Here is a 9,728-nt window from a genome sequence, read left to right as displayed (position 1 = left end):
TTTGTTTCTTAAAATATTCAAATGGGATAACAGTTTTCTTTTACATAATCTATGAGTTTATATTGATGTTTTATTATGTTTTTGGTGATTTAGTGGTTTTTTTTTTCAAATTATGATTTTATATTACATATAAAGTATACACACAGGTTATTGGATACAAAAAGACAGACACTTCATACTTCATCAAGGTACCCTTGCATGACTATAGTATCTGGAACCATTTACCAATGTATTGTTTAATTGTTCATAAATTTATAGTCTTTTTCCTTTTTGCAGCTTCATGTATATGGAGGTGCAAAAGGGTGGGTACGAGAAAAGTTATTCATTTGGAGATAGATATTTATTTGGCCTATTGGTATTTCCTTTTTTAATTTCTACTTTACTATTTTTTTTAAACATATGATGCTTTTGTGTGATTTAATTGATACTATATATAGGCAATATAGATGCAGAGGAAATATTTGAGGAGGTATTGTTTGACAGGATTGGGCAGCAAACTTTAAGGGCTCGGATGTTTTCAACCCGCGCAAAAGATTTAAATTGATTGCGTTTATCTATACTATCGTATAAAGCATTTCACAAGGGTTCCAACCAAATTTAAATAATTGCAACATATTATGCTTATAGTACAACAACTCAATGAAGTTAGTAAAGGGAATTAGTCTTTCTACATGAGTATAAATTGATAAATACAACTAAATTGATAACTTTATAAATTAAGTATTGTTAAATACTTGATAAAGAATTAAATCATTTGACTTAGTTGAACATCATCACCTTCCTCATATTTACATTGCTTTTCCATTTCAAGTTCTCCGTAACCGATTACTTGATTGAATTTTATAATTAAGTCATTATTATTTGGTTTAGTAATTGCTAAACATCATACAAATAAGGTTACAACCTTTTTTGCAATTTTATCAGATAGTTGATGAACATCATATGAAATAAAAATAAAAAAAATAATAATAATAATAATAATAATAATTAAATATAAAAAAACTTAATCAACGTTATTATGAATTTAATTATAACTATAATTGGTTTTAAAACTTAAAAGATGCTAACCAATTAGAAACGAAAATTACTAAAAGGTAATTTCATGGGGTATTATTATCTATAATACCTAATAATTGCAACAATAATGATTAAATAATGGACTTAATTACAGATGGTTTAAAACTCAAAAGAATGCTCTTTGCATCTTACCTCAAGTCTCATGGAATAAGGTTCAAATGATAACCATTGCATAATTAGGAACCACTTTTTAGCCCTTGGATCGTATTTTGATGGTTGAGACCTTTAAGTGCAATATCTATATCTCTAAGATGAAGATAATGTATGGTAATGAAGATTTGGAGCAGCAAGAGGTAAAAACAGCCCGAATTTTTCCTTTTATAAATTCGATTCGATTCGTGAGTGTTAGTGTGTGTGTTTATATTGATTAGGGTTTCATCAAATGCAATGTGAGGGTTTCCAATCGGTGTTTATACAAATAATATAGAACCCAATTTTTATGTATGTGTATGTAGTGTGTAGTATGGGGTCTTGCTTACCTCATTCAAGGAATAACAATGAAAGACAGGGGTCATTGATTTCGAAAAACTCCGCCCCTTTGTTCGCCTTCTTCCTGATTTTAAGTTACGATGAGTCAATTTCCTTTTTTCTGATTCTAATCGATTAAGAACTATACGTGATTAACCAACGAATTGTGGTAGATTTTATGTTTCTATTGTAGTATTTGGATTGAATTGACTGTTGCAATTTAATAATCGTCAGTTATAGTTCGTTTTTTGAATATAGAGAAACACTGACTTATTTAAGGTGCTTGATTTGGGTGAATAGTAGCAATATAAACTGCTATTGTAATTTGGTGTGATATTCAATTCAATATCAGCAACCTAATCAAATTGTTCCCTAAACATAGAGTAAATGTGTTCACCAGCAAGGTAATAATATGTACTAATTTTCAATTATAAGAGACTTCTAATAAGGAAATATAGCTATTAGGTTATGTCAAGGTAAGCATAGTTTATAAAGAATATGTTGCAGAATAAAGTTAATACAACATTTTAGTAATAAATAATAAACTGCTTTCTTATCTATAAAAGGGAACAAAACCTGCAATTTGACTTTTAGATGTCAAAACTGAATTTATATGTATATGTGTATGTAGTATAATATATATATTTAACATCTATTTTACACCATCTAAAACAATGAAAAAGAAAAAATAAAAATAAAAAAATTTGAAAATTGTGACGTCTTTTGAAGAGGGTTGAGAAACCACACGTCCATAGAATTGAAGTTTTGTGAGACCACATGTGGTGAGGCGCAAACCTCTCTCAAAGCGTCTTAAAAACGCGGGGGAACACTGTACCCTCGGGCGTTTTGGGCCTTTTTTTGACTGGTAGTGCTACCACAAAGCGCCGAACGAGGAGTGGACTTTGGTCAAAATAACCATGGTCAAACGGCTAACTTAAAAAAAACCCGGTTTTTGTTTTAAAAATCTATACTATATTCGCACTTTCGTACCGTGTCACGCACTATCTATATCAGTCGTCGTTCCAGGAAAAAACAATAACTATTATGCATGTCGTGCATCGCACGAGTGTTCCCCCTAGTTACATCAAAAATAAACTTCATTAACAATAATCCAACATAAGTAATGTAACTAGCAATGTTACAAAATGTATATAAAAAATATAACTTCATTAACAAGAATCCAACAACAATAGATTTTTTAGATTTAATCATAAAATCAGTAATAAAAAAACCACATATCCAGAAAACAAGAACTTAATAACATTCATCTTCTTAAACAAAAAATAAAAAAAAGTTGTAGATCTATAAAACACTAAAAAATTGAAGATCTACAAAACATAAATTGCAAATCTGAATATTACAAAAAGTTGGAGATCTACAAAACACAAAAAAATGAAGATCTACAAAACACAAAAAATGAAGATCTAAAAAACACAAACATACTTATGGATCTGGAGGATCTTTTAGATCTGGAACATCATGTTCAACATCAAACATCTTTTGGATCATCTTCAACATCTGAAACATCATCTTCAACATCGGATTTGTTGACCACCGTCGGATCTTGAAACCACCATCGGATCTATTAAACATTGCTGGATCATGACTCTCACGCACTGGATACGGTAACCACCGCTGCGATGGTGGTGGTGGGTATTGTTTTTAATCTTGAACAAACTTTTGGTGATGGTGGGTGTTTTTTTTTTAAACTGGAACAAAAGCCATTTTATGAAGCTTGATGTAAATTTGGTTGCGATGAGAGAGATAAAGTTTGTCAAAATGATGATGAAGGTAACAGATTGCTTTATTGAGCATGTTGAATTCATTAAATGGGATTAAAAATATAGGGTCATTTGTCAACGTACTATACATAAAAAGGTGTCAGACACCAATTTTTAAATTGTTACATTAATTGGTGGTTGATGGTAAATTTCCAGATTTACCCTTTAAGTTATCTTTTTCAAAAAACACGTGGAAGCTTATTGTCCACATATTTAGGTTTCTTGGGTTTTCTCATCTGGAGTGGGTTTTCTCATTATAATTAGCCTATATATATATATATATATATATATATATATATATATATATATAAACAGGATCAGGAGAAAACGTTTGGAAGTGTGAAAACGGTGAGAACGGATCCTGGACGAACACGTGGCGCGCGATATAATCAAGGTGGGTGGGCTTTTTGTCTTTTTATTTTTTTCCAATGCATCTCACACACCGTTCTCATTTGTGGCGTGGAGGATTGTTTGTCGTATAGTTAAAAACAAAAACTTCTCGGCGTTGTATTGTTTTTTTAGATCTGCCACGATGAATTAATAGTTTTTGTCTTACAAAGTAAATATCTTGGTGTTTATGGCGCTCCCAAATTCATTATAATCGTTTAATAACTCAAACATTGCAATGTTTTGGCGTTTTCTTTTTTTTTTTAGATCACTCGTAATGAGTTAATCCTTTTTGTCTTATAAAATTAAACATCTTGGCGTCCATGATATTCCCAAATTCATTATATACCATTAATAATTCAAACATTACAATTTTTTTGGCGTTTTCTTTGTTTTTGTAGATGTTACTGTTTGTTCACCTCTACTTGTTAAATATTTTTCATTGTCGTATCTTATATGGAACTGTGCAGGTTAAGTTTTCACTTGATTGAGAGCTTCTATGGTTTGTTTACAACTGTTTGGGTCAAGGTTGACTTTCAATTTGAATTGATAATTTTTTAGAGTGAGTTCCAATTTGAATCCATCTAAACCAAATGACTTAGACTTAGCTGAAGATCTTGATGTCGTTCACAACAATTCTTCATTTAATAGTGTACTATATATTGACTTTGTGCAATACTTTCAAAACAAGCCTGCTCATGTTACTAAGGGCTAGACTTCAGGTGAAGTTAATCCGCCAACGGTACCTGCCGATGAATTGTCCAAGGTCGAGACATGTTATGAGGAGGACAATCCTGATTATCACACGTAGGGTTATGAGATAGACACTAAGATTCTGAGGGAGAGTTTGATTAAAAGAAAAGTTGTAATTTCAATTTGTATATGATAGCAGGAAACTATATGTATTTTCATGGTGAAATAATAAACATCATTCATATATGAATTTTTCTACTCTATATCTTGTAACTTTTCAGGAAATGAACTCAGTGTGGGTTGTGTTGTTGTACATCATGGCTGATGTAATGGCACGAGCAAGGCCATGGCGGCGAACACACTTAATAGACCTAAAATATCGAACTTTAAGTTTAAACGGGTCAAAATGGGTCGAGTGAACTTTATTAGTCTAAAAGTTGGATGTGTTTGGGTCATTTTTGCCATTTGGTAAAGCTTATAGATTGGTTAATGTTTTAGACGATTTTAAGAGTGTTAAATGACTTAGCTTTTAGTTTAAACAGGTCACAATCATCCAACTTTAAAATTGAATGGGTTAAAATGGGCTGGATGAACTTTAATAGATTGGTAAATGTTTTAGAAAAGTTTTAAAGTATTTAAATGGGTCAAAATGACCCGAACACACTTAATAGACCTAAAACATCCAACTTTAAGATTAAGCGGGTCAAAATGAGTCGGATGGACTTTAATAGTCTAAAAGTTGGATGTATTTTGTTTATTTATGCCATTTGGTAAATCTTGTAGATTGGTGAATGTTTTAGAAAACTTTAATAGTGTTAACTGATCTAAATTTTAATTTTAGTTTAAATGGGTCAGAATGACCCAGACACAATTAATCGATCTAAGGCATTCAACTTTAATTCGAAAGGGTCAAAATAGGTTAGATAAACTTTAATAGATTGGTTTTAGAAAAGTTTAAAAGTGTTTAAATGGGTCAACTAATAATGTATATCTTATTTTATAGGATTATCTTTATGATTTGTTTGAAGACGTGAGATTTATGGTATGGATAAGAAGGCATCAAAAAGGCAACGAAAATGATACGGATGAGGTGGAAGAATGATGTATTTGTTTAGAATTTGAGGGTTTCTAAACTTTAACTTAATCAAACAAAATACTTTTATTGTAGTTTTATATTTGAAGTATTGTTGCTTGTGGAAAACTGAAAAATAGAAGGTTATTGTATTTGGTAAAGCTGGAAATAAATGATTTTTTTCTGGTATGGAATTTTAGTGGCGACATAAGTAGCCGCTATTGGGTATATGCTGACATGGTGTGACACTTCGGGTTTTCCTGCACGTTCTATTGTTTGCTGTAATATTGTGAAATTAATGAATGTGAATTATTAAACAAAAATTGCTAAATATAAACATAATGATCTAAATATGTGGGATTATTAATATGGAAATTATACACTATAAGAAGAAAGTCAGCCGCACACCTTCACCCATCTGCACACTACATCCATCTTGTACACTTTGATCTGGGCTGCACACTCCCATTAAGATAAGGACCACACACCCTTTATTCAGGTCTAGGGTTTCACCCCCAGCTCTCATCTGTTGCCCTAAATGATCACACACATCAAAGGAGTGCACACTTAAGTGTGCGACATCCCCTTATGGGACTATAAATACCCTCTTCAGCCGACAATCAAGATTTATTGGCAAAAATCATTTTGGGCATCACTCCCAAAAACATTCCCTCTCTCTCTCTCTCTCTAACTTTCTCTCTCTAAAAACCCTAAGACCACACCAATCCTTCTTCTTTCTTTCTCGGATTTCGACGACAAATTACACTCTTGAAGGCAGCCAACAAATCGTTGTTTTGGAAGTTTGTTTTGTCATCTTCTTACACACATTTGTGCCATACCATACCCGGTTAGTGCACCACTGTTATTTGAATGATGATTTTGTATAGTGAACGATATACATGATTGAATGATAAATGGTGTGATGATTCATATGTTGAATGCTTGCACACGGTTCTATTTGATGAAGTGATGATATAAATGTGTGCAATCTGTTGATCAGAGTGTCGCGCCGCGGTCAAAGATAATATTTATAGTCCCAAATTACCTTTAACAATGTGTTAGTGGTAGTAAGAGGTCGAACCACGAAGAGTTTGTGGTTTGCATACGAATGTGATTGATTTTAAAGAGTTTGTCACAAATTATGAAGCTTGCTATGAATTTTATCAATTGGTTTGTTTGAAAGTGTGTCGGAATGGACCGACAAATTTGTTTTGAACTATTTAACTATGAAAAACTTAGACAATTGCACAAAAACTTTACTTAACAGTTTAAAACAGTATATGAAAACAAGGTTCACACCCGGTTCGGTAATTGAAGTCCTAGGGTTTCTACATATTTTAGATTCAATTCAATTGCAAATATGACTAACGAATTTAGTGTTGCGAGGCTTAGGGGCCAATAGCTATCAACGTTACAAAGAACGGACAAAGATGCACTTCGTTACCAAGAACATGTAAATTCTAACCTAGACAAGGCATGATTGCACATAAACATTTCGTAAAGTCAAGTTTAATCTTCACTCAACAATTTATGAATTCAATACAAATGCAAGACAATTGTAATAAGTTTCAAAATCAAATTGCAACTTGTCACAAAATCAAACTAAGCACAATGTTTAAACCTAGACACTTACAAAAACCTACACCGGGGTGAAACCCACAAGAATCTAGCCGCTCATAGTCGAATGAACGCGATCACCGGATGTTGAGAGCTTGAACATCATCATCTTGAAGCTTTGAAGTGGTGGAAATGGTGATTAGGGTTTAGAATGATTGGTGGTGATGAATGGATTGAAGGATGAATGATGATTAGGGTTGTGGAATGAAGGTGAATGGCGAAATCGAATGATTATGGATGATTGGATGGATTCGGAATGATTGGTGTTGGGTTCTAGGCTCCAAGAGGTGACTCAAAACTCAAAATCAAGTGTAACCCCGAAAATAGTAAAAAAAAAAAAAATCCCCTTATAACTCGTCCCTCCTGGTTCAACAACTAATTTGTGCGACTGGGATCAGACGGAGCCGTCGCCGACGGCTAGGTCCGGCGTCGGCGAAGCCATGCTAAATGGTCAAATGTCTCCGACGCTCTAATTCTCTGTTTACGCGACTTATCTATCGACGACAGATATAAACGGCGTCGCCGACGGTTGACCCGTTTTCCGTCCCGGTGCTCCGTTTAGCTCCCGAATAACTCCTTGAACTCCGTTAGACCTGCAAAACACAACTCTAATCAAAAGTAGGCTATTCGAAACTAAAAGTCACGTAAAACCATCAACTTAAACATAAACGAACACCGGTTTTCGACCACGTATGATCTGTTTGTCGATGATAACCGAATATCCGATTTTTGTACTCACAATAAGATGCTTAAAAGGTAACATAGATCTAGGGTCATGCTAGAGAAACAAGACTTAGTATTGTTTGAACGATGTAAAAACGCTAAGTGATGATGAAGTGTTGATTACGGGTTTGTTTGATGAAATAGGAATCTAAGATCTCTGTTGATGATTGATAATTTTTGTATGAAGTGGACCTGGTTGATTGTTGAAAGATAGGGAAGATGATTGCGATGATGATGTGTTTAATCTGAATGGTGACAAACTGTTAAATCAAATTGTCATTAGCAAAAAAGGGATAGTCTATGTATGTTTGATGAAATGATATTAAATATGATATTAGGCCTTCATAAGGATTGATGTTTGAATCTATGTTTTGATTGATTTGATCATGTATACCTGCAATAAATTCTGTTTAAACCTGATACCGCACGCTAACTAAACGTACAACCTATATTGCATAACGTACAATGTGGCTCAGCAGAACCGCACACTTCTAAGATCATACACCCCAGTGTACAAGTTGCCACTACACAGGTACAAGAGAGTGGAGCAGGCCGCACATTACGCAGACCGCACAGCTCTTGTACAATCAAGAGAGAAACACTCTACAATTATCTGATGCATGACCGCACGCCTTAGATGAGCCGCACACTCTATGTGGGTCGTCAAAAGGTGGGCCGCACACTCTGATTTATAGACTGAGCTTAGTTTGGGTCGCACACTATTGAATTAGAAACTGTATATTTATTTGGACTATCCCGGTTACTGTTACGGATACTTGTGTTGTATGTGATATCTTGAATGCTACTAGTTAGTTAAGTGTACAAATACGTGAACTATTCGCATAAAAAACACCTGACCAATATTGGTAACCATAATAGGATGTGGTTGACCAACCGTTAATACAAGTAAATTACATGCCGAACAAACCAATGTGAGTTTACACATTTTATTAAAAGCATGCGTTCCTGGTGGTTGGGAAACGGAACGAAAAACACTTTCCCTGGTTTGGGATTGCTTGAACGGTACAAACAACACTTTCCCTGGTTTGGGATTTCTTACGATTCCTGGTTTGGAATACGATTAATTACTATTTTAATTAGATGCAACAATTGTACTAAACGAAACTCTATCACGAAGTCCCTACTTTATATACCGTTTAGTCGCTGGGGGCTAGAGAACGGGTTATTAGTTGATAGCGCTATTTAGGTTTCACCAATCTCACACCGTGCTTGGAGAGGATCGGTCGTGAACTAATAGACCTTGGCAAACCATCAATGATGATAAACATTGACAAACGGGGCAATAACGAAACATGAGGTCGCAAAGTGTTCGGTATTACGCATGTTAGTAGCTTACAGATGGGGTAGCTCCCCATGGCATGATATAAATGAGTAACTTAACACAAACACAAGTTTTTTTGGGATTAAAACTGGATAACTCGTGAACTCGCCAACTTTCTGTTGATATCATACTGCATTCTTTGCAGGTACTCAGTGATGGCAGGAGCTTGCAGCGGGGAGTGTAGCGGATGCATTAACCCGTGTTGGGTCTTTATATAATAACCATGAACTTTAAACTTTTACTTGGACTGTTTAACTTATGCTTCCGTTGTTATCTTTAAAACGTTGTTTTAAACTTAAGACTTTGGACTTTATTAGTCACTAATCGTATTGGTTTGATAAAACTGTTTTATTATTATGGTTGTTCAATATGATTGGTGGCTTGATCCTGGTCAGTCACATGCCTCGCGGTAGTACTCCGCATGTGAAAATTGAGGGTGTGACACATGTCATACATGGCTTTTAGTGACAGACCAATAGCGGCGACTTTTCTGCAATGACTTTCAAGGCCATTTGCGGCAACATAAGTTGCCACTATTGCCCCGATTCTGTGTAGTGGCATACCCATG

The 9,728-nt window shown here is 34.3% G+C and overlaps 1 long non-coding RNA gene across 1 annotated transcript; it reads left to right on the top strand.

Annotated features, from left to right (window-relative positions):
- LOC110874872 lies at positions 1 to 672 on the top strand. The gene is made up of 3 exons (XR_002556292.2): positions 1 to 188; positions 277 to 355; positions 438 to 672. It is a non-coding gene; the product is annotated as an uncharacterized LOC110874872 (long non-coding RNA).
- Positions 673 to 9,728: the final 9,056 nt, after the last annotated feature.

Source organism: Helianthus annuus, chromosome 9 (genome assembly GCF_002127325.2).
Source record: "Helianthus annuus cultivar XRQ/B chromosome 9, HanXRQr2.0-SUNRISE, whole genome shotgun sequence".
NCBI classification, from domain to species: Eukaryota; Viridiplantae; Streptophyta; class Magnoliopsida; order Asterales; family Asteraceae; genus Helianthus; species Helianthus annuus.
This window is presented reverse-complemented; position numbering and strand designations above follow the sequence as displayed.